At 49.6% G+C, this 25,640-nt stretch overlaps 1 protein-coding gene across 3 annotated transcripts in view; it reads right to left on the reverse strand.

The window, feature by feature from the left end:
* ST3GAL1 (ST3 beta-galactoside alpha-2,3-sialyltransferase 1) overlaps positions 1–25,234 on the reverse strand; it is a 109,584-nt gene extending 84,350 nt beyond the window's left edge. For all 3 annotated transcript variants that reach the window (XM_074387167.1, XM_074387168.1, XM_074387169.1), the window contains exon 1: positions 24,863–25,234. The gene's annotated coding sequence lies outside the window, so the exon portion shown is untranslated. The remainder of the gene's footprint in view (positions 1–24,862) is intronic.
* Positions 25,235–25,640: the final 406 nt, after the last annotated feature.

Consider the following 25,640-nt stretch of genomic DNA (forward strand, 5'->3'; position numbering starts at 1 on the left):
TTTATGTAGGGTCTGGCTGTGTTGCCAGGGCTGGTCTCAAGCTCCTGAGGATGAGCAACCATGCCCAGCTGCTGCAGGAAATCATTTTTCTGCCACATTAGCAAGCCTGAGGTAGCCCCCTGGAGGATGACAGACAACGTGGAGAGAGGCTGAGGCACCCCAGCTCAGCCCCCAGGGGTGTGGATGGGCCAGCACATGCAATCAGCCCAACACAAGCTGTGCAGACCAGACCATCCACCCACAGAAATCGTAAATATCTACTGTTTTAAGGCACTAAGGTTTGGTGCCGTTTGTTACACAGTGAAAGCTGACTGATAGAACCACTGAGGTATCTTTATACTGCTGGCAATGGTGATATATGAGGATAAACTTGTGTGTTAGGAAGAAAGTTCAACCCCTGTTGAGTTGGTGACCATCAGGAGATAATGAGGGCCAGAGGGCAGAGCCCTGGTCAAAAGGAGGAGTGGGAGATTCAAGAGCTCTTTTAGAGGGAGAAACAGCAGCGTTCAGCAACTGACTGAGCCCAGAGTTGTCTAAAGGCATTTGCCTGGCTCTGGAAACCATGTGTGGCATTGACTATAAACATATTCTATTTGGCACCTACTGATGGGGGCAGGATGTTTACATGGAAGATACATGAACGTGACCAGAGTCAGCACAGTTAGGGCTCAGGGTCTTGGAAAGATATAGGAAGGAAACTCTTTCTTTTCAGAAATGAGAATTAAGGCACAATGCTCACTGGCACCACCTCCTAGTCAGTTTTGCAATAGCCATCGCCTCTAATGCCATCTCCCTCTCTTAGCAGCAGCCAGGGGATCGCTGCAAAGTGTAACTCCGGCCTCCCTCCCTTGCATCCCTGGCTCACACATTCGCCATTCCCTCTGTATTTTCTACTCATCCTTCAGATTTCAGTGTAGACAGCACTTCCCAGAGACATATTCACTGTCTCTGGGGATGAGGCTGGGCCTTGCCCCTCTAAATTTCCAGTGTTCTTTGCATTCCTACAAAGTATGATCACACCATGTTAACTCCATAAAGGTAAGGGCATGTCTGCCCTACACACCACCAGGATGTGGGAGAAATTCTATTCCTATTTCTTGAATGAGAGAGTGACCAAAACAACATAGGTATCACATTGCTAAGATGTTTTCTTTGACACACCCCCTTCCAAACTTGAAGCTGGGCTAGGGCCTTACCTTGAAGCACCCATGGCTCCATTCACGTGTGCATTCATTCATTTTTCCACTTAGCAAGAATTTACTAAGCACTAGGCATCACCTCAATCCTACCGTTGGTTGCTTTCGCTAGAATGAGCCTCTCAGAGGTAGGGAAGTGGGGCTGTGTTTTACTTATCACTAGATTTCCCCACTCTCACCCCCACTGGCTCTCAGATGCACTAAATAATGATCAGTAAATCCATGAATAAATGGGTGAACAACCAGATAAATCTCAGAGAATCAGTTAGTATCTGGCTGATTTATGGCTGTGCAGAAGCTTATTACTAAGTTTGAGCCTTAGGTATGTTACATTACTAAATAGTTGATAATCCTCATAATATAAAAACCTGCATGTATACATGCCTGTGTCAGGATATAAACTGTAACTGTTCTATGCCATAAGATAGAAGGGGGTAATGTATGAATCAGATTAAACATGGAGCCCTGCTCTGAATGAAGCCTCTGACTCTATAGCCTGGCACCTGTGGCTAAGTGTGATCTTCAGTTAAAGCCTAAGCCTCTTCTTGAAGCAATGCCTCACATCCTGAACCAATTCTTTCATTGGTCTTAAGCAGGCTTTGAAAAAAAATAAGTTGGCAATTGCATTGGATTCCAAATCCCAGCTGACAAGTTTGCAACCTGGAGGCTTATCTTAAAAACTAGAACTGCACCCCACGCGAGGCTTCCCCTCCACAGCCTTGGCTTCTTAGCTTCTCTGATGCAGCACTGGCATGTTCAAGGAGAGGAAAGGCAATCATTCCACTGTCTTTCTGCCCCAGATCCCAGGAACAGCCTGATGAGCTCCTTACCCTTTCTTTACCTTTTGGTTTTAACAGGAGCCATGTCCCAGTTCTCTCTCACTCGTGTTCTGCTGTCATGCCTCTTTCTATATTGAATCCCCATTTCCCCACCCTTCCAAGGTTACTTCCAGTTAAGAGCAACAACTAAACTCTTACCGCTGAAACATCTGTGAAGTGTGTTCATACACACCAGCCATACAAGAAAGACAAATCGGAAAGTGTCCCCATTTTTGGAGAGGTTCCAAAAAGGTCCTGTGACTCTCCGAGACCACAAAGGAGGAAACCAGGGCCAAGAGAGTGGCTCCTCTATGAACAGTGGAGAGCAGTGCAGCTGGACCACAGGCAGAGGGCCTCAGACTTGGGGGTCAGTATTCTTCCCAATACCAAACTGATCACTTTCATCCTACTCCAGCCCATTCACCCCTTTCCTTTCCATCCATCCAACCGGTAGCCACTAGCACCAATCTAGGAGCTAAGCAGGGAACTGCCAGGCTTAAACCAGGAGACTTGGAAGCAAGAAAAATGTCTACCTACTCCAGCTAGAGCACAGATTGGGACAAATTCCAGTCAAACAAATCACAGTTATGCTCTCATTCCTCCTGTCCTGAATCCATAAATCATGATTTCTTGGCCCATATCAGCGCTTCTGCTGTCCATAGCCCCCCCATGCCACCTGAGGCTCCTTTCTACTGCATAATATAATACAATAACTCATAAGAGACTGTGTTCTCCAGTTTTGTGTCTCCTGGAGTAGGGCAGCAAACTACAAGTGAAGCTTGACACCACTCCTGGAGGGCAGGGCCAGTTTGCTTAATATATCATAGCCTTTCCTCTCCACGCGAATACTCGTCTGAATAACTGTTACCACTGGGTCTGGCTGAATACCATTTCTGCATTTTTTAATTACAGGGATCATTTCTGAGGCCTGTGGGCAAGGCATGTTCCACCCAAAACAGTGTGGCCTGCTTCTAGGTGTGCCCCAGGGGAGACTGGTCAAGTCAAGCTGTGTGATTTTAGAAAAGCAGCCTTTCTCTGAGTTTTACTTAACTCTTTGATAAAATGGAACTGTCTCTGCTTCAACTATTTCGCAGGGCTCTGCTAAAAAATAAGTGAATACTGGACTGGGTGCGGCGGCTCACGCCTGTAATCCCAACACTTTGGGAGGCCAAGGTGGACGGCTCACCTGACGTCAGGAGTTCGAGACCAGACTGACCAACATGGAGAAACCCATCTCTAATAAAAATACAAAATTAGCCAGGTGTGGTGGTGCATGCCTCTAATTCCAGCTACTCAGGATGTCGAGGCAGGAGAATCACTTGAACCTGGGAGGTGGAGGTTGCGGTGAGCCAAGATCACACCATTGCACTCCAGCCTGGGTAACAAGAGCAAAACTCTGTCTCAAAAAAAAAAAAAAGTGAATATAAAACGACATGAAATCACTTTGATGCCAGTAATAGCAATAACAGATAACACTTAAACTAGCAGTAGTAATAACAGATAACATTTTTAAAATACTTACTGGCATTTGCTAAACTAAGCCCTTTAATACTCAAAAGCTCAGTTAATCTTCACAATCGTCCTTGAATGTGTGTCCTATTATTTTCATCATTTTGAAGATGAGTCAAGGCAGCCTAGAGGAGATTAAGTAACTTGCTCAAGGTCATGTGACTGATAAAGGTTGAAGCCTGAATAATAAACTAATTCCTAACTCTACTCTATTGTAAACTCTGGGACTAACACAGTTTACTTCCCATCAGCATTGTCTCAGCCTTGGCCTGGGCTATGCCAAGCACTGTGTTCCTCCCTGCTGGAGACAACAGTATGCTTTTGGGCTCTGTCCTAGAAAAGCCCACTGCATAAGTAGAGAGAACACAGGTCCACCAGCAAGGAACCACACCACTGTGTCCAGGGGAGGATCATGAATGTGCAAGTGGGTGGTTTCTTAATCTAGATTCCATCTGGAACATGACATTGATGGAGAATGAGATCAGGACTGAGAGAGGCTGACCGGAGCAGTTTGCAAACGGGACAGTTGACCCAGAAGTAGGAAAGTGCAAGAGCAGACACAGAGGCGAGTGAGGAATGGGAAGAGGACTGAGAAACATCTGGTGTAAGTGCCGGAAAGCCACAGCAGAGCTGTTGGCTGGGCTGCGTGTCGAGAACCAGGTTTCCGGGCAGAAATTCCGGGTGTGAACCAGGAATGATATGGCTCAGGCCGGCGTGTGAGCAAACTGAGCAGTGACATTCAGAGGGTGCAGCCCCTTTGGGTGTGGTGGCATTACCCTCTATGGAGACCCAGGGACTCAGAAGGCCAATTCAGCTGATCTGAAAGTAAAAGTGAGAACTTTGGGCAGGAAGTACATGCACTTGTTAGGCTAGGAAAGCTGTTCTCACTTATAACCTCTCTCTTGGCTGTGCACAGTGGCTTATGCCTGTAATCCCAGCACTTTGGGAGGCCAAGGTGGGTGGATCACTAGGTCAGGAGTCCGAGACCAGCCTGGCTAACATGGTGAAACCTTATCTCTATAAAAAATACAAAAATTAGCTGGATATGGTGGCACACACCTGTAATCCCAGCTACTCAGGAGGCTGAGGCAAGAGAATCACCTAAAACTGGGAGGCAGAGGTTACAGTGAGCTGAGATCGTGTCATTGCACTCCAGCCTGGGCAATAGAGAACAACTCCGTCTCAAAAATTTTAAAAATGAGTAAGTAAATAACCTCTCTCTCTCTGAAAGGAGCTCAACACACAGGATTCCTCATAATGAAGTGCATTTCTGAATTTGAAGGCTAATTGCTGAGGTCTGGCTGCTTCAATGGAAGAGCTATTACCATCAACAATAGCAACCATGAGTTGAGTATGGACAATGAAGCCAACAGCCTGCAAAGCATCTCATGTGCATGACTTCATTCAATTTCACAGCAGTCCTCTGGGGCTGGTAGTTATACTCCCATTTCACAGATGTGGAAATTAAGATTCTAAAAGAGTATAATTTGCCCAAGGCCACACAGCTAGAAATTGGCAGAGATGAGACTCAAAGCCACATCTGTCTCTAACACAATGTCCCTTTGTCCTCAAAGGATACTGAGTTCAAATTCAGAGACAGCACCAGGGTTGACATGACCTTAAAGCACACACCATCCAACCCTTTGTGCACCCCAGTTCATGACCCCTGTTTGCATAAAAAGCCCACCCTGCTCCACTCTGCTCTGCTGTCAACAGCTCTAAGTACCACATGGGCAGTGAGGAGACTCAGTGAAACCAGAACATGAGCAGAAATGAGACAACCAACTTTGGGCTCTCTCCACCTTCAACCCCAGGATGAGTTCCTGTACCCCAACATCCAAACCCCTAGATCCCAGCTCCTGCTTCACCAGCCTTGCCCGTGTGCCTCTGGAAGTTTTCTCATCTGTAACGCGGAAATGCTGATGATGGTCATGAAGAGGGAAGACGAGGATGAGCACTTCACTTTGCCTGCTGTTCATAAGGAACAAACACAATAATGACTTGGCCAATGGCTGTACCATCGACTGACCAGGATCTTGGGCAAGTTATCTCATCACTCAGCACCTGGGTCTCCTCTTTTGATGATGGCAATAATAAAAGTCCCTGACCTCATGGAGTTATGAGAATGAATGAGAAAACGTACACAGGAGCCCAGCACAGTGCCTGGTATGCTTGTCAAGAAGTGGTAGCAAGTATCCTTTCTGTTACCATCTGAGGGCACTTAGTATAAAGCATGGGGCCCTCAGAAAACATCAGCTGTGATTAGGATCATGCAGTGAACAGGTCCACAGGCAACCTGTGCCACCTTTAGGGGTCCATCTTAGGACTAAACTAGAGATGGCCAACAGCTTGGACATCAGGTCCTAGAACAAAGTTCACAACATAGGTTGGGGAAATCTAAGAGGCCCCACAGTGAGGGTCCAGAAGGACCCAGTGGGCAGGGTGCTAAGGGGGTCAGGAGCAAGACACACAAGGGAGAAGAGTACAGAGAGGAGTCCGGGGCCTTAGTGCTTCTGCAGACTGTGCACTGAGTGCCCTGGGACTGGGGTCCTTCCACAAGAGGCACCCCATCAGGGCCGTACAGCGGCTTCCGATTCTCATCAAAGGTGGAGGATTTCTGTCTTCAGGGAATAGGACCACTCCTCATTGTTGAGCTCCTACTACGTGCCAGGTACTTTTCCAAAACTTAATTTTGCAACCATGAGCATGAGTTAAATTCTAGACCTATTTTTCAGAGTCTGCAATCACCTGCTGAAAGTCACCAGGCTACTCTGGAAGACATCTGAATGCACATGACCATCTGTCTGCTCTCTGGCTGCCCCGACCCCAGGCTCCCTTGCAGCAAATGACATGAATGAGCCACGTTTACACCGCAGGGGTGGGGGTGGATCCATTCCACTGACCCTCTGACAATGGTGTTCCAAAATTCTACCCTTGACAGTGAGAGGTAGAGGCGCAGGCAGGTGAGGGGCTGAAGGCTGGAGAGTGAGAACTGTGAATCAAAGGAGATGGGGCCTTTCTCATCCTTAGTCCATGAGATGAAGGATGTCAACTGTCAAGAAGGCTAGGACCACACTGACTGCCCAGGACCAGCTCAGCGTGAGCAGGCGGGGGTACCTTCTCCTGGGCCATCGCCTCCTCCTCCTCTTCACACTTGCTACTGCGGGTCTAATTCAGATTGGAGAAACTTTAATTGAACACGTGCTTTCCTCCCAAGTGCTGGTCCAGCTATCTATTTGGTTCATTTATTTATTTATTTGAGATGGCGTCTCGCTCTGTTGCCAGGCTGGAATGCAGTGGTGCAATCTCGGCTCACTGCAACCTCCGCCTCCCAGGTTCAAGCAATTCTTGTGCCTCAGCCTTCTGAGTAGTGGGGATTACAGGCATGCGCCACCACACCCAGCTAATTTTTTTTTTGTATTTTTAGTAGAGGTGGGATTTCACCATGTTGGCCAGAATGGTCTCTATCTCCTGACCTTGTGATCTGCCCGCCTCGGCCTTGCAAAGTGCTGGGATTACAGGCGTGAGCCACTGCATCTGGCCTACCTGGGTTTTTCCACTTCACCCTGAGGGCTGGGAAGACAAGGGAAAGGAAGGAATTTCCTGCCTGTGTCCATGCTGCCTGGGGAAGAAGCAGGCCACCTCCACAGGGGACTGCTCAGTCTTTCCAGAATTGAACTGAGTGCCACACCTCTGCCTTGGTTTTTTCTTCACCCATCTCAGCCTGGCTGGGCTTTAGTTCATCTCCCTCATCTCAGATCCGGTAGGTCTGTAATGGGAGGAACAGCACACTTCCCTGGCGCGTATTTCTGTGGCTCCACTCCCTCCTGTCATCTGTGGCTCCCCAGTTCTCTCAGCCACCAGGCTGAAAATCTCCAAGTCACTTCCTGTGTGTAGTTTCTCAGCACCGTGGTGCAATCTGTTCTCAAACCCCAGAGATGAAGTCACCAATTCTCACATTAGAGCAAACACTCCAAATGCAGCTCACAGCAACTCCCGCCCGTACCATCCATGGGACATTCGGTCCTGCCCTTCCAGCCACTGTGAACCCGGGCCACATGATTTTCCTAAAACATCAGGGGTCTGATGAAATCCTGTTCTGCAGGAAGGAAAAGGAACCTTGCTTGCACCTCATTACTGAAAGGATCAAGCCATTTAGGACCCACCCAACTGGGGTCTCCATGTTGCCCTTTTTCCCACCTCTTCCCTCCAGTCACAGGAGTGGGCAGGTGCCTGGCTCGGGCAGTGGGTTCCTCCACGGGGTGCTCTCTTCAGCTCACTGCTGCTGTCAGAAGGGCCCACCATCTTCCCAGTCCCAGCTTGAAGGCCGTCTCTTCTCTGGGGCTGTTCCCAACCAACTCCTGCTTTGTTTTAAAATCTCAACCCTCACCCAGGATGATGCGTTGCTGTCACCCCCGGAGCACAATGCGTGACACTGGGCTCCGACATGGAAGTCACTTGCCTCAGATCTCACCACTGATCAACCGCCGGCCTGGTGACTCCAGAGCCTGTCTCCTCCCCCTGGCCTTAGCCTCCTAGACAGGAGACAGTCCCCTGGTCTTGCTCTTGGATGGACTGAATTTGCTTTCAGAGGAGTGAGATGCTGGCAGGCTGTACAGCTGTCCTCTGGGCTCAGCATGCATTGTTCTGTCTGCTCAGAGTCACGTTCCTTTCTCGGATCTGGGAGAAATTGTGAAACGTGGACCTGTTTGTCTTCTAGGCAGCCTCACCTCATGAAGGCTGCATAACTATGTACTTTTAAGCAAGACTTTCAGGTTAAAGAAAACAAAGAAGAAACAGAGGGAGGAAAAGAAGAAACAAAAACAGAAAGGAAGGGAGAAAGAAACTATTAACCATGGAACCCTTGGACCCAAGGACACGGCTGACATCATATAAAGTCTGTCCCTGGCAAATGTGACCCAGAGTGCCACCACTAACTGTCCTATTTATAGCCCTTTGAAATATGGTGCGGTGGAGGGGGCACATTTTGTTCTTTTGGTCTGTTAAATAATAAAACGAAGTGGAGGAAAGTGGGAGGGAGGTTGGCAGAGGCGCTCTTAATGCAGGCAGGGAGACCAGACACACTGAGTCTCAGGCGTTGTACAACATGCTTGCATGTGTTAGAAGGGAACATTGTGACATGGTGGAGAGGGTTACGTGACAGCCCCCCACCTCGATTCTCCCAACCTGGGAGACCTTCGGGCAATGGCCAACTTCAGCAAGCCTGCCTTCTCAGCTGTAAAACACTGATAGCACCAGTGAGCTCCAAGCCCTGCTCAGGCAATGAATGGGTCTAGAATGACCAGTATGTGGTATTTTCTGGGCAGAACCTCAGGAAGGAAAAGAGGGGAGGCAGGTGCTAGAATTCACAAAAGACAATAGAAGCTTGAGGTCTGAAGGGAGAGAGGAGACTGTGGTGTAAATACAGGGGAAATTATCTATCAACCAAGGCCTGCCACCATGGGGTCCTCATAGGAGACCTGGCACCCACGGTCCCAGCTGCTCTTCTGTCTGCTCTGGTTCAGGAGGACACAGGACCAGAGGAGAACTGAGTGGCAATGCAGGCCTTGGCAGCATCGCCCCATGGGCTGGCCTCTTATCCAGGGTCTGCCTGATGATAGACAGCCATCGCACCAGCCAGGCCCTGTCTGAGCTGTCTTCTCAGCTGTGAAATAAAGAGGTTGGGGTCTTCAGGCTAAAATCTCTCATGGTTAAAATCTTAGGTATGTCTCTTCTGCCTCTGATGTCCAGCAATGACACTCTGGCTTTATAGCCCAGACAACTTTCCCATCCTTAAATTTAGATGGCTCCACAAAGCACCACCCTGCCACCCGCTCCAGGAAGCTCTCTCTGGTTGGAAGCTTTGAATGGGAAAGAGCCTTCTAAACCACAAAGCTGCCCAGACGTCAAAAAGCCAGTGTGGGGCACGGAGCTCCCTAGCACTGGGAGTGACCAAGCAGGTACAGGACAACCACATGGTAGAATCTCAGTGAGGAAAACTGCTGCCCGAGGGAGGCAGAATAAGAATGTAACTGATGTGTTCTCATTGTTCAACACTCGCCTATGAGTGAGAACATGCGGTGTTTGATTTTCTGCTCTTGTGTCAGTTTGCTGAAAATGATGGTTTCCAGGTTCATCCACGTCCCTACAAAGGACACAAACTCATCGTTTTTGATGGCTGCATAATATTCCATGGTGTATATGTACCACATTTTCCCTGTCCAGTGGACACAGGGAGGGGAGCACTACACACTGGGGTCTGTTGGGGGGAAATGGGGAAGGGACGGGGGGGTGGGGAGTTGGGGAGAGATAGCATGGGGAGAAATGTCAGATATAGGTGAAGGGGAGGAAGGCAGCAAATCACACTGCCCCGTGTGTACCTATGCAACAAGCTTGCATGTTCTTCACATGTACCCCAAAACATAAAATATAATAAAAATAAATAAATAAATAAAAAATATAGATTTAAAAAAGAAGAAGAAGAAATAAATGGCATTCAAGTACAAAAAAAAAAAAAAGAATGTAATTGATGATGATGATGTGTTAGCCACGGCATACCTCTCACAAGGACTCTTCCAAGGACTTTCCAAGTATAAACTCACTGAATGCTTATTTACTGCCTCCGGGGAGGTAGGACCTATTATTATCCAGATTTTATGGATGAGGAAATGGAGGTACAGAGATGTTCAGCAGTTTGCTCAAGGACATGCAGTTAGGCAGTGGCAGAGCTAGTTGTTTTGTTTTGTTTTGTTTTGTTTTGTTTTGAGAAAGAGTTTTACTCTTGTTGCCCAGGCTGGAGTGCAATGATGTGATGTTGGCTCACTGCAACCTCCACCTCCCAGGTTCAAGCAATTCTCCTACCTCAGCCTCCCAAATAGCTGGGATGACAAGCACCCACTGCCACGTCCAGCTAATTTTTATATTTTTAGTAGAGGCAGGGGTTTCGCCATGTTGGCCAGGCTGGTCTCGAACTCCTGGCCTCAGGTGATCCACCCGCCTCAGCCTCCTTAAGTGCTGGGATTACAGGCATGAGCCACCACACCCAGCCAGAGCTAAAACTTTTATTGAGTGAATCAAGGAATCAATGAATGACTCAGTAGGTGGATAATTAAAATCTTTCAGTAAAAGAAGGTTGAATAAGGTCACTGCTAAGACTCTTTGCAAATGTTAACATTTTATAATTCTTTGACGCTATTTAAATATGCAACCTCTGTAACTAATTATTCAATCAACACACCATACTCCCCCACCTCTTGCAAGTAATGGTGACTAAAGTTTATGACATCGTGGCCAGAAAAAAGGAGAAAACCCCCTTTCCGCCATCCAAGGCAGGTTTCTGACAGTGCAGAAGTATTCTGATATTCAAAACTGTCTCCACAGCCAGCATGCTTTTATTCTACTTGTTTGGATTTCTGACATTGCATAAATATCAGTTTAATTTATAAAATCCTATGCAGCAGGTCTTCCAATAACACCATTTCATTATAACATTGACGAGAAAAAGATGGGTTCCTGGCCAGGACCACTGTGTGTGGAGAGTTTGCAAGTTTTCCCCGTGTACTCATGGCTCTTCTCCAGGTACTCTGGTTTCCCACACTCCAAAAAGCTGTGCATGTCAGGTGAACTTGTGTTTATATGGTCCCAGGGCAAGTGAGTGTGGTTTTGTGTGTATGTTTGGAGGTGGGGTGTGTGTGTGTGCCCTGAGCCACTGAGACAGGCTCTGACCACCTGCAAAGCCGTTTTGGGCCTTCATTTAGAAGTTTGGTGATGGGTTTTCTTCTCTTCTTCTCTTTTCTTTTCTTTTTTTTTCTTTTCCTTCCTTCCTTCCTTCCTTCCTTCCTTCCCTCCTTCCTCTTTCCTTTCTTTCTTACGCTTTTTTTTTTTTTGGAGTTTCACTCTTGTTGCCCAGGCTGGAGTGCAATGGCACGATCTTTGCTCATTGCATCCTCTGCCTCCTGGATTCAAGTGATTCTCCTGCCTCAGCCTCCTGAGCAGCTGGGATTACAGGCATACACCATGACGCCCAGCTAATTTTTCGTATTTTTTGGTAGAGATGGGGTTTCTTCATGTTGGTCAGGCTGGTCTTTTGAACTCCTAAGCTCAGGTGATCCTCCCACCTCAGCCTCCCAAAATGCTGGATTACAGGTGTGAGCCACTGCACCCAGCTAGGTGATGTTTTTATAAACATAAATATAACAGAGAAACTTAACCCTTGTTTATATCAATTACCCTATGGTGAAATCAGTTTTCTTTATGTTGTTTCCCTTGAACTCACAATTTCCAAGGACCTATCGTTGTTGTTAAGCAATGACTTACAGTGGTCCAAGGATCATGTTTGCTGAGCTCAGTTTGTTCCATGTCACAGGTAGACACAGAAAAATAGCAGCAGGCTTTAGGTTGCAGCCAGTTCTTCAGCTCACTCTGAAACGTGTGTTTTCCACTTGAAGTTTCCATGAGGTGGTGAGAGAAAGAACAGCGGTACTGTCTGCCTAATCTCTACCCTTCACTTTAATTTCCTTTTTTTTTCTTTTTTTGGCAAAAGACTGAATTTTAAAACATAAGATTATGCTTTAGAAACAACCGGTAATACTCCCCACAAAGACATTCCTGTTCGTGGCAGCTAATATGTTTCCTGAGCAACAGTCTTTATTCATCAAACTCTCCACCAGGTGGTAGGATTAACAGCGTTTTCAAGTACGAAGAACAACAACAAACCTTTCTCTCCATTGTGAAGATGTTATTAGGAGGGAATTTTCCAAGGTTGCAACAGCGACGCCGATGATTCGTTTTACGTGAAGCAGGTTGCCCCCAAGAGGCACCCACCTAGCTAGGGAGCTGGCTAAGTTTACATGCCTGATTGCAAACTTAGCCTTAACGTTTCTGCTCAGTCCTTTCTCCAAACCCCCGGCAGGCTCAAAGTGGCTCATTGCCTCCCTCAATCCCCAGGCAACTTGGGGCTCTTCGAATTCAATTTCTACCAGCAAGCCACAAAGATGAGTTCTTGAAAGCAGCCAGGCAGGGATGGACGCGGAGCAGTTAAAGAATACAAAATTACAGATAAGGAGGAATAGGTGCTGGTGTTCTATTGGCATACAGTTAACAAGAATTTCTAATATATTTTCAAGTAGCGAGAAGAGAGGATTTTGAATGTTCCCAACACAAATGATGAATGTCTGAGGTGATGAATATGCAAATTACCCTGACTGGATCACTCTGCCTTGCATGTATGGAAACTCACTATGTACCCCATAAATATGTACAATGACTATGCATCAGTTTTATAAAAAACGCACACGAAATACCATCCCTCCCATCAACAGGACAACTTATAACAGAAAAAGTATTTGCATTTCATGTGTATTATCTATTGCTGTGTAATAAATGATTACGAATTGAGCAGCTTACAAGAAAAAAAAGCCAGACGGCAGCAGGCTAAATAAACCCATGGACCCACTCAGTGATGGGGAATCAGGAAGGAGACTCAGAGCCCGAGCCTTTGGGAGAGTGAAGCTGCTGGTGTGAGACCTGGAAAGCACCAGGTGGAGAAAGGTCAGGAACTGCCCAAAAGGATGTTACAGAGCACGGGTTCACGGCCACCTCACGGCACATCTTGTGCACTGGGCTGGGGGCCAGGCACCTGGTATGACCAGTTTCCTATCTGAACCTTAAAGAAGCTTCCCTTCCCTTCCAGAGTCTCCACTGAGCCTGGGATATGGGACAACCTGGGAATTACATAGCATCGGTCTCAGGCATCGGACAGAAATGCCGTGCTCATAAATCCTGGTTCTGCCACTTTCTTGCTAAGGGATCTCGGTTAAGTGACTTAACCTCTCTGAACCTCAGCTTCCACATCTATACAATGAGATTAAGAAAAAAGTGAAAACATGCATTTTACAGAGAGTCACTATGAAGACTAGGATCTCCTATAAAATGAATGAGAAACTCTCATGAGAGAAAGCAGGCAATCCGGCCCAGCCCAGGTGGAAGCGCTGCTGGTAGGTCCCGGGCAGACAGCACCAGATAGCCTTTCATGTAGAATACACAGTTAAACTCAAAGTTTTCTAGAAAATGCAATCAACTGAAATTATTTTCTGTGAAGCCTCACTCAAGGTTTGCCTGGAGCCACCTTTTTGTTTGCTGCCAGGTAATCAGTTTGCCCCCGAAAATGTACAAACAGGATCCCCTGTCCCCAGACTGTCTGGAGGATTTTCCTCCCCTCTGGCCTCTGTTGCTTGACTTTGACTCCATCTCCTTAGTAGCTGATTCCCACCTTTGCAAGAAGATTTACATGCAAAATAACTAAACAATGGGCAAACCCCCCAACTGTATGTCTCTGAGTGCCATGAATTCCTTGAGCATTCTGGAGAGTCCACTGAGACTCACATACCTGGGTCTCACCGTCAGAACCCTCCACTGCCTCCCCCCAGCCTCTCAGGTGGCAGCTGAGCTCTCTGACTACCTAATGCTAAAGCCGGTTCTTGGCCAAGTCAGCTTCTGCTTCTGGTTCACTCCTATTTTAGACGAACCGTAAATGGTGGTCTTGTTGGTTGCATTACGTTATGTGTTACGTTATGTTGTGGTGCTGATAATTTGGGCTCCATCAGCTTAGTCTAGGATCTAATGAGGACGTAGAGACTTAGATTTACGTTGTTGTTTTAGCCAGTGTTCTCAGGCTCAGCCAAGGAGGGAGGACACACGGAGGTGAGGTGGAGGCAGTGAGGTTGTAGCGTTACCAGGGCTCGAGACCTGGATCTGCCATTTCCCAGACACTTGAGCAGAGGCTGACCTCACTGCGCTGCATACCTCTCTAGAGTTCAGAGTGGGAAAGCTGATAGGGGCTCTAAAGGCATACACCAAGGACCAGCGTGTCAGAACTGCAAGGCTTATTCCTTCACCAAGAGTGATCTGCAGTGGCGTATACCTGTAGTCCCAGCTACTCAGGAGGTGGGAGCTCAGCAGGCGGAAGTTGCAGTGAGCCAAGATCACACCACTGCACTCCAGCCTGGGCAACAGAGCGAGACACTGTCTCCAAAAATAAAAATAAAAAGAGAGACCCACCAAGTATAAATGACAATTTCAGACACATAGAAGATCTGGAGGCAGGGCTTCATGTGAACTTGGCCAATAAGTCACTTCTCCCCTTTGAATCCATATATATATATATATATATATATATTTTTTTTTTTTTTTTCTGACAGGAAGTCTCACTCTGTCACCAGGCTGGAGTACCATGGTGCAATCTTGGCTCACTGCAACCTCCGCCTCTTGGGTTCAAGTGATTCTCCTGCCTCAGCCTCCCAAGTAGCTAGGACTACAGGTGTGCACCACCACCCCCAGCTAATTTCTGTATTTTTAGTAGAGACAGGGTTTCACCATGTTGGCCAGGATGGTCTCAATCTCTTGACCTCAGTGATTCACCCACCTCGGCCTCCCAAAGTTCTGGGATTACAGGCACGAGCTACTCACTGCACCTGGCCTGAATCCACATCTCTATTTGCAAAATCAGGAAGACTCTCGGAACAGTTGAACTGAGGGCCAAGTCGGATCAGGGCTGTGGATGCTGGTGTCTGTGGATGCTGCTGGGTTGTTTTACGTGTTTGAGTTCTTGACCACCGGGAATTCTTTGCCCTTATTAGGTCTCCAGTGTGCTAAAGGAAGGGAAGGAGAATGGAGCCCTTTATTACTTGGCCAAACTCAGGGGATTTATTTTGGGCTCCAGTCTAGTCTTCTAAGAATCTAAGAAAAGGGTTTTTATTTATTTATTTTTCCATTGGGCCTTTTATTTCCAAAAAGGTAAATGCTCAATTAGGTGGATTTTTGTTTGTTATGTGGGCTTGTTTTCAGCGTTTTGAAACAATATGTTGGAGTCATTCCACCCTCTCAGCTAGAGAAGTAGCTGGATTTGCTTTGCTTGAGGTTTATTGGTTAGGTTTTTCTCAAGAGCTCTCTGCTAAGTAAATAGGCATGAAGGGAATTTTTAGCCACTCTGGTGTTTTAGTTCACCGTGGATTCAATGGATTTTTTTTTTTTTAACATAGCAAAATCTATTACATTGCTACCTATCTGGGCTTGATCTTTTCTTTCGTAATGTAGCTAATTAAATTCAGAGAAAGTACTTTACTTGCACACCTTAATGTGTACTTTCCAAAAGTCACCTGCAACCCCCTTTTTAATTCTGCCAAATAATCTAGAACTAATGTTCTTTTCTTCTCAACTTTTCTGAATTATTGCAAGTAATTTTTAAGTCATATTTTATACTGCCTTAAGGGTTTTCGAATCATACATGATTAGATAAGCTTTGTTCAGTAAAAATTACAGAAAGCCGTTGTTTTGGACCAAGTTTCTGCACTAGGCCCCAACAGGCCAGACTGCAAATCAAAATGGAGTTACCCACGCTAAAGTTCCAGGTCCCCAAGCCCACAATGAGGCAGGATGGGCCGTCCAAAAGGGAACCATGTCCGAGGGACGTGGCAACCATGATATGGCGACCCGAAGGTCAACACAACAAGCCCCTGCATTCACACTGTAGTCCACTTCATTCAAGCCAGGCTATCTCCAGTAAGGAATTCCCCCATAAGAGAATGTACATTTTGATTTTACCTGTTCTCAGACTGAAGCTTTGCTCATTAAAATAGGGAAAAAACACATCACGCCTGTGATCCCAGCATTGTGGGAGGCTGGGGCGGGTGGATCACGAGGTCAGGCATTTGAGACCATCCTGGCCAACATGGCGAAACCCTGTCTCTACATAAATTACAAAAATTATCTGGGCGTGGTGGCGGGTGTCTGTAGTCCCAGCTACTCGGGAGGCTGAGGCAGGATAATTGCTTGAACACAGGATCTCTGCAGTGAGCAGAGATCGTGTCACTGCACTCCAGCCTGGCGAAAGAACGAGACTCCATCTCAAACACACACACATACACACACACACCCCTGGGTGGAGATTTCAGATGTGAATGAGACATGACGTACGAGCAAGCATGTACAGCTACTGCCCATGTGCACCCAGAGGACCACCCAGAACATGCTTAGTAGTAACACCTCTTCCAACTTCCTTATGAATAACCCTGTAAGGCCCCAGTAAAGGGAGTCCCCCAGTAAGTCAATGCTGTCCCATCCTCGCAAGCAGCCAGCCCTGCATACTCTCTCAGAGCGTACTGTCTATTCGGCACGTCACTTTCAGAATACCCTGCCTCTTTTGCAATAAATTGCTCCACAATGCATCTCCTTTGCTGTGTGTCTCTTGTTTATTTTCTTTTAAACTAAGCAGACAAGCACCGAGGTTTTACAACAGCCATCAACAAAACTAAGTTGTCATCTGACTTCCTAAGAAATCAGGAGAGAGTCAATTTCCCCAAATAGGCGGGATTAAACTGTCAATCAGTATGACCGTGAAGTTCCCTTGGCTTTAATCCTTAGCAAAAAAGAAGCAGCCTAAAGTCACTGGATGTTAACTAATCAGTTGTTTTTCTAGGTTCTGTCTAAATGGAACGAGTACACTCTTAGTTCATTGCTTCTGGTTTCTTCAGTCCTTCTGTTTATAAAGCCAACCTCCTCTGCTCAGCTCACTGGAAAACTTACTCCGTATTGTGAAACGAAGTGTTGCCCAATTCTAGAATCAAAATAAAGCTAATGTAGGTCTTTAAATTTGTTGTTATTTTATCCTTTGGCATTTTCATGTGTTTTAAAGAGAAAACACACACACACACACACACACACACACACACACACACACACAGAGTCAAAGAAATGATCCAAACATCCTCAAAATAGAAAGGAAGGAAGGAAGGAAGGAACTTTTAACATACGAATATTGAAATCCTATTATTTGAAGGCTGACTAGGTTAAAAGGCCACATTGGAGCACCACACACCCCACATGGCCCTTTCTAAATCCTGACCTTCTCAGGAATCAAAACTAACATTTGTTGAGAGACCTTTACTGAATAAACTTGTTTCATTTTTCACATCAACTGTACAAAGTGTGCTTTCATGACAGAAGAGGAAGATGAGACACAGAAAAGGTCAGTAATTTGGTCACTGAATGAGTAATAAACCACCGTTTGAAACCCTGGCAAACCTTCACACTTAAACTATTCTGTTTCTCATTAAGATGCCACTGATAACAATTTAAGGGGCTTCGTGACATCTTACAACTGATGCTTTTACTTTAGTAGGGCTGATAAAACAAAGTGGGTTAAAATGTGGGCTCCTACCAGCTCTGTGGCTTTAGGCAAGGGGGTTACCCTCCAGTTCCTGGGCATCTTACCTGCCAACTGGTAAATCTTGTGGCTACCCCCTCCCCACCCCCAGCTGTTGCAGAATCAAACGAGATGAGAGCTGTGTGTGTGTGTGTGTGTGTGTGTGTGTGTGTGTGTGTGTCCTCAATGTGCCCTTCAGACCTGCTCTTAATGCACCCCCATCTTGCCCTGCTCTGGGAGCTCCATCAAGGAGCTCCTTGCCCTCAGCTGGTGGGTGGGCTCAGCTCTTGGTGGCACAGGATTGCGAAGGTCAGGCCAGAGGACAGCAAGGTTGCAGGGTTGATCCTCCTGGCTCCTGCCCTGCCAGGTTGAGGAAGGGGCCTGTGGTCTCTCTTCCAGAGGCTTCTGGCAACTACTGCAATGCTATTCCAGTTATCCTATCCCATCCCCCACCATGCCACTTCTCCTGGGGGTGGTAACCGGGCCTAGGCGATAGACCATCCCTTGCCGACTTCTCTAAACGCTGGCACCATCTCTGGAAACAGCTTTATTCAAACCTTCCATTCAATGCTTCCTGCTGAACCCCAGAATAAATTGTTCAAAATACTCTGCACTGCTGGACGTACACTAAGCAATGAAAAGTAGATGCTGCTAAAATTCTCGTCAATAAGGCATGTTCCTGCGCTTCATTTTATGGGGTCCTCCTGAGTCTCCTGTGATAGAGGGAGTGGGAATTGATACTACAGTCTCCTAATTGAGGAACTGAAGGGTCAAAGAGGTTAAACGATGTGCCCAAGGTCCCCAGCCAGGAGCAGATGGGTCAGGGCCAGGGCCCAGGAGTTCTGTGTCCTTGGCCAGCGGATTCCCTGCAGGGATTTCCCTGGCGGTGTAGAAAACACCCTGACTCCAGAGCCCTCTCTAACAGTTGTCCTTGGTGGGAACCACAACAGCATCCACTGCAGGTGCCTTGAACTTTGACACAAGTCCCATCCCTGCTGGCCAGCCAGGCCACACAGGAAGGGCCCCCACGAGGCAGCCGGGTTCATGATGCTGGGCACCCCGACCATCGTACGCTGCCCCCACTCCCCTCCTGCGTTCCTTCTCCAAATAACAGTGCTTTGTGTGGCTTCTTAGGTCAGGGTTCTGGCTCATTAGTAATTCTGAGTCCTGCCCTAGGGACAAAGAAGTCAAAAGTTTGACACAACTCTTAGGAATGAGAGGCACACACTACCCTCAACACTGTCATTAGACCTTGCGGCTTCCAGGGGGATCATTTGCAAACCATTTTACTTAAAACTCAGCCTCCTCTGACTTCAAGTGTTTTTCCAGGAGTTTTGCAAAACTTCCTGCCTTCAGTCAACTCCTCCATTTCCCACGGGCTCTGTCCTGAGGAGTGCCCCATGCAATCACTTTCTCTTATAAACAGACTAAACGCAACTGGAATCGGGGAGGCTCTGGGCCTCCCACATGCACAACTCTCCCCAGAATCACCTCCCTTCATCCTCCCGGGGCCCCTGATCACCCACATGCACCTCAAACCTGGTGCGGGGACATGTCCAGCTCACCCAGTCAGCTCATAGAGTAGCGTCCCCCTGAAAACCTGGGCGCTTTCTCCTACCCCACACCTGCCATGTTAAACACACCCTCCCAAATTAACTATTAAAATCTGAGATAAAGTATACGGACAAGCATTCATAATAAAGCACTAAGTTTTATTATTATTATTATTATTTTTAGAAAAAGCAGACGCAAAGCAGACACTCTCTGGGTGTTTTTTGTTTGTTTGGGTTTTTTGACTGATTCTCGCTGTATTGCCCAGGCTGGAGTGCAGTGGCATCTCAGCTCACTGCAACCTCTGCCTCCGGGGTTCAAGCCATTCTCCTGCCTCAGCCTCCCAAGTAGCTGGGACTACAGGCACGTGCCACCACGCCCAACTAATTTTTTGTATTTTCAGTAGAGACCGGTTTCACCGTGTTAGCCAGGATGGTCTCGATCACCTGACTTCATGACCTGCCTGCCTCAGCCTCCCAAAGTGCTGGGATTACAGGTGTGAGTCACCACGCTGGGCCTCACTCTGTTTTATACACGCGCATTCCAATGCTTGAAGGCTGGCTGGGGGCAACGATTCGTCCCACACAAACAAACCAGAGATCAGGATATTCGGAGGGAAACGGGGCCAAAGCACTGAACCTCTAGAATTCTCAGTGCCCTTAACTCTTCAGAACTATGCGGAACAGGCTTACAGCCAATCTATGTATTTATTTTATTTACTTTATCATTATTGTTTTTTTTGCACACACAGGGCACTAGACGCTTCGATATTGAATGTATTCAAGAAGATACCTTTGCTCTCTCGCAGTCTGACTCACCCATCTCTAGAATGCCCTCTGTGGGTCCCTCAAGGTGGAGGGAACTTTTCCCTTCTCTGTTCTCATTTTGCTTAACACTTGTATATTTCTTTTTGTTTTGTTTTGTTTTTGAGACTTAAGACTCGCTCTTGTCCCCCAGGCTGGAGTGCAATGGCGAGATCTTGGCTTACTGCAACCTCTGCCTCCCGGATTCAAGTGATTTGCCTGCCTCAGCCTCCCGAGTAGCTGTGATTACAGGCTAATTTTTAGCACCTGTGTATTTCCATGAGCAGCCTGACTGGGTATGACCTTGTCACCCTCCCCAGGGCACTGTGACCTCTAGGACAGCAGGGAACAAGGACCAAGTATTCTTTCCTATCTGTATCTCAGCACCTTGCATGGTGCTCCTAGAAGGTAATAAGTTCCCAATAAATGCTGGCTCAATCAAAACCAAAACAATCCAACCACCACCACTACCACCAAGACCAAATAATCAATAAACCCCGGATTTTACAGTCTAGTGACTTCCCCTCTGAGCTTCGATATTTTGCATTAAAGTGAAAGGGTTGACCAAACTGACTTCTAAGGTCATGTTTAGCTTGTAGATGGGAAGTAAACAGGCCCTAGTGAGGTCACTGGGGTTCCTTCTGCAATATGTACCATTGCGCAGTCCCCCCAGATGGCACCCTGGCTCTGTCAGATTTGTGACCTCAGAGTCTGAAACTTCTGGGACTGCTTTCAACATCTAGTGTCGAGAACTGCTGAAAAATGACTTTGCCAAGGGAGTGTGGTAAACACTGAATAGTCCTGACCCTCTGTGAGAGGTCAGGCGCCCTTGGCATGGGGTAGCAGACAGTCCAGCCGCCCCCAGCCAGGGCGGTCTGTGATACTGGGAGAGTTTTGAGGGTGATGCTTGCTGGAGCAGTGGAGGTAGGGACTGTCTTCACAAAGACAAGCTTTAATGGACGACCCACAGTGATGGGCAGCAGAACTCTACAGACTCTTTTTTTTTTTTTTTTTGAGACAAAGTCTCACTCTGTCACCCAGGCTGGAGCGCCATGGCATGGTCTCAGCTCACTGCATCCTCCACCTCCCGGGTTCAAGCGATTCTCCCGCCTCAGCCTCCTGAGTAGCTGGGACTACATGTGCATACCACCATACCCAGTTAATTTTTGTATTTTTGGTAGAGGTGGGGTTTCATCATGTTGGCCAGGTGATCTTGAACTCCTGACCTCAAATGATCCACCCACCTTGGCCTCCCAAACTGCTGGGATTACGGGTGTGAGCCACTGTGACCGGCCAAGCCTCTCATTTTTAGAGTGAAACCGAGACCCAGAGCCTGGAATCGTTTGGGAGTTGAGTTGCAAAGGAACTGTGCCTGAGCGCTGGCACTGGGACTCGAATGCAGGCTCTCACAGGGCCCCATTCCGGCTCCTGTGACCAAACTACAGCAGAAGAGAGCTCTCAGATCCTCAGGTGTGCAAGCGGGGATGCTGAAGTTTCCACAGAGGCTGCACAACTGAACGAAGCTGCATGTAAGTCTTATTCTAGAATTCTTGGTAACCAGGTCAGCTCTTTCACTGGCATGCGGAGTGTGTGCACACAGGCACGCAGAACTCACTGGAAAGCCTTTACAAGATGACTGGTGGATTTTATGTTTTGCTTTCCTGGTTGCTTTTTGTGGTGTGGGAGGGGCCTAAGGTGAGGGTCAAGTTTCCATCCGCAGCCAAAGCTCTACCCAAATATAAACTCTTTGAGTCAGCAGCCTTCTACACAGGAGCTGATTCAAGCAAGGTTAACTGACCAGAGGGCTTGGAGTCACACATGGGAGAGGCACCCTCCTTGGGCAATGTCAGCTGCCAGCTTTTGGGTGGTGAGCTGGCTTGGGGGCTGCTTGCTGGGTAGGAGAGACAGAGCTCTACCTTACCCCCAAAGATCCCAGACCTAGAAGTGCCTGGAACCAGCTCACAGTCAGTGTCATCTCCATAACAAGGGCTCCTAGATCAGTGACGGCTAATTCTGCGTGGGTCAGGAGTGCCGGTGACATCGCCAGGGAAGTGGGGAGAACGTAGCCCTGTCTTCAGTGAGCAGGAAGGCTGCTCAGAAGGCAGCTTCTGCAGGCGGTTGCAGAGCCTCGAAGAACAGCCTCCGTCCCCCGTAAGAAACCCTCTACCATCACTTCTAGCAACACTTCCTGTTTTTCTCTCTCCCCCCCGGGGGGGATGCTGTGGCCTCCCAGCCAGGGAGGTAGGCGACAAAGACCCTGCTCAAGTCCAGGCCTTGCCCAATCAGACCCCTAAACGGCAAATGCCAGCCCAGGAAAAAGCAGGGGAAACAAATTTCAGGCTTTGTGGGATTTTGAAAAGGCAGAAGGAGCCCTCTATTCATTCTTTATTTGTTTAGCAAAAACTGTACGATGGAACTCCTTCCCTCAAGGTATAGACACACATTAGAGTGTGTACATACATGTGTACATACACACATTAGGATGTGAACTACCTGTATATACACACGTTCACTTGTACGTATTAGATCCACGCACTGTCTACTCTGCAGAACGTATTTTGGAGAATGTATTATTGGCCTCATTTTGAAGATGTGGAAAATAAGACGCCCAGAGTTGAAGGAGGTTAAGTCTCACGACCAAAGTAAGAGAGACAGAGACAGAGAGACGGGAGACTAGAAAAGGCCCCCACGCTGTGCCCAGATCTTGGTAGAGGCCGGGGGCATGGAGTGGTGAACAGTCATTTCAGCCAACTGGAAAACAGTCGTCCGGGATCCTGATGTTTGGGGCAGGAAGGGGAAGTGCAGGAAGGCACTGGGAGGGACCCCAGCACTGCGCGCCCCTTCCCACCGCGGAGCCAAGCGGCAGTTTCCATAACAGCCGGCAGGGGGCAGTGCTCATTGCCTTTTTGAAGCCTCGTGGCGCCGGGACAGCGTTAGGGAAAGAAAACCAGGAAGCTCCGCCCGCAGCTTCTAGGAACAGGCCAGGAGTAGAGCCCGCACGTAGTAGGTGCTCCAGGCACGTCTAGAGCACAAAGGGCTTGACCGATACATACGAATTCCATTTTAGAGACTGGAAGGGAAGAAGGGGGTGTCCTGGCCCCTGCCAGCACCTTCCACCTTGGGGCCTTATCAAGGAACACAGCTTAGCACCTACTACGTGCCAGGCGCCCTGGAGACCTCTGGACAACCCGGCTCCCTTCTCACCCCGTTTTCCTCGCTGGCTAGCCTGCCTCCTTCTCCCATCTCTTCCTCTCACCACACACAACCAGCCGCAGAGCGGGGGTGGGCGCTCGCTGTCTCCCCAGAGAACCAGCTCCTTGCAAATTTGAGGGGCATGGGGACACGCGAGGGGGAGAAGTAGGGAGAGGCCAGGGGTGCCCGGGAAGAATCACGAGAAAGCCAGGCGAATGCCTGTTGCGGGGACGCGACGAGCTAGTCACTGCCCTCAGGGTCACGGCCGTCTCCCTCTGCGGGACTCGCCGGGCCCAAGAGACGCAGTCACCTGCCCAGCCCCCACCCACTTGCGCGCTTCGGGGCGTGCACGGGTCGCCTCGCCGAACGCACCAGCGAGCCGAACGCACGCGCGTGGTATGGCCGGCGGGGACCCTGGCGTAGGAGGGAGGAGCGAGTCAGGGCTCCGGCCGAGAACAGAGCCAGAGGATCCCCACAAGCTTCCCGGGAGACCCGGCTGCAAGGCCAGATGAAGGCGCGCTACGGCGTCTCTGTGCCCAGCAGGGGCGCAGGCTCAACCCCCATCTTCAGTTCAGCCGCGTTTCCTCCCGCAAGGTCACGCTCAAACACTCGCGCAGAGATAGGAGGAGCTGAAAGTTGCGCCACTGTCCCGATTCCAAACGAACTGTACCCTCACCGGGGCGCCTCGCCCCAGTGTCACCGCTGCCCTCCCCCGTACGCTCCCAGAAGGGGTGGCTCTGCCCCACGCAGGTCACACAGGCGACAGACAACAGGCAAGTTGCTAACTTTTGTCAGATTATTTCTCGGGAGCTGCGTCGCCTAACGGGGTTGGGGCGGATGCGGAGTTCGGAGTTGCCACTAACACCACTCCGGCCGTGCTCCCCTTGGCCCACCCGCGTCCCCCACTGTCCACCACGCCGCGTTCAGCTCTCTCGTCCCGGGTGCCAACTTCACCCCCGGGTCCGGAGCAGCGCGCGCTGAAGGCGACCCGGGCACCAAGAGCCACCTCCCGGGTCTGCGCCTGCTCGCAGCAGACTGGGGAACTCGATCCGGATACTGTCCCACGGCCGCTGGTCCAGATCACTGGCGCCCTCCACGGTGTCCCAGGCTGTGACCCCAGATCCGCTCGAGAGCGCCTGAGCCCGGCCACCCAGCGAGGTCTCCTCCCACGGGCGGCCCCAGCCGGGGAGATCCCAGCCCGGCGCCGGGTGCAATGTCACTGGGGCTGCTTTCGGGAACCGCTGCCCGGGACTTGGCGTAGGTTCCCCGCAGAGCTCCAGGCAGCTCCTCCAGAGACGGCCGAACACCCCTAAGCCCGAAACTCCACCCCGACCTTCTTCCTCTCCCAGAGCCCCGGGCGGTCGCCCTGGCTAAGAAGGGGTTTCCCTACGAGTGTCTTCCACTAGAATCCTAGGGGCTTCAGTCCCACCTCCACTGTCACACCCTCTGAGTCCCCTCCACACTCCTTCAGTTCCCGGGTCCAGACAATCAACCCTCCACTCCGAGAACCCACAGGAAACTGCGGAGCCCCAACTCCGGCGGACGCAGCCCCCGCGCACCCCGAGCAGGGTTCGCCTCCGCACGCGCACTCACCGCGGCTGGAGACACGCTGGAGTTTCCGGGATTCGGACATGAGGGGGTTCCGAGGAGAAGAAAGCGGTGTGGGTGTCCCGGACACTCGCCCCCTTCCAGGCTCACATCGCCTCTTCCTTCTCGCTCCGCTCCTCTTCTTCCTCCTCCTCCTGCCTCCGGTCTAGGGCTCTTTGTCTTTGCAAAGTGTCGAAACTGTCTGGCATAGTGGGCTCCGCCGGCGGAGACTGGAGCCGGGAAAGCGGGGAGGCGGGGTGAGGGTGGACGCGGGCTCGGGAACACCTTCCCTCGAGTGTAACGGGAGTGAAAGGCGGGGCGACCGGGGAGGGGCCGCTTTCCCTGGCCGGCCGGGCCGGGAGCGGGTGCGCGCCAGAGCCCGGCCGCCGCCTCCCCCGCGCGCGGCCCTCCCCTGCCTCCGCCCAGCGCCCGCCCCTGCCGGCCCCGCCTGCCTTCGCCCCCTCCCTCCCCGGCTCGGCTCGGCTTTCCCCTGGCTCCGGGCTTCCTGCGAGCCGAATTTAGCTCTGCCAAGCCACGTGGACCGCCGCGGGCTCTGCACAGGCCGGGCCTGGGAGACGCCGGAGGCGGCGGCGGCGGCGGCGGCGCGGGGACCTAATCGGCGCCCCTAGAGGAGCTCCCCGCTCCCCCGACGCCGCCCTCAAGCTGGCGGGGCTAAGGAAGAGCGCCCGGGCGGGCCGGAGCCACTGGGGTCCGTTTCAGAAAGAAGACTGGCACGCACCGAGAGGATGGCAGCGCCCAGAAGAGCTCGAGTCGGGGGCACGGT

The sequence above is a fragment of the Saimiri boliviensis genome, chromosome 15 (assembly GCF_048565385.1).
Source record: "Saimiri boliviensis isolate mSaiBol1 chromosome 15, mSaiBol1.pri, whole genome shotgun sequence".
Taxonomy (NCBI): domain Eukaryota; kingdom Metazoa; phylum Chordata; class Mammalia; order Primates; family Cebidae; genus Saimiri; species Saimiri boliviensis.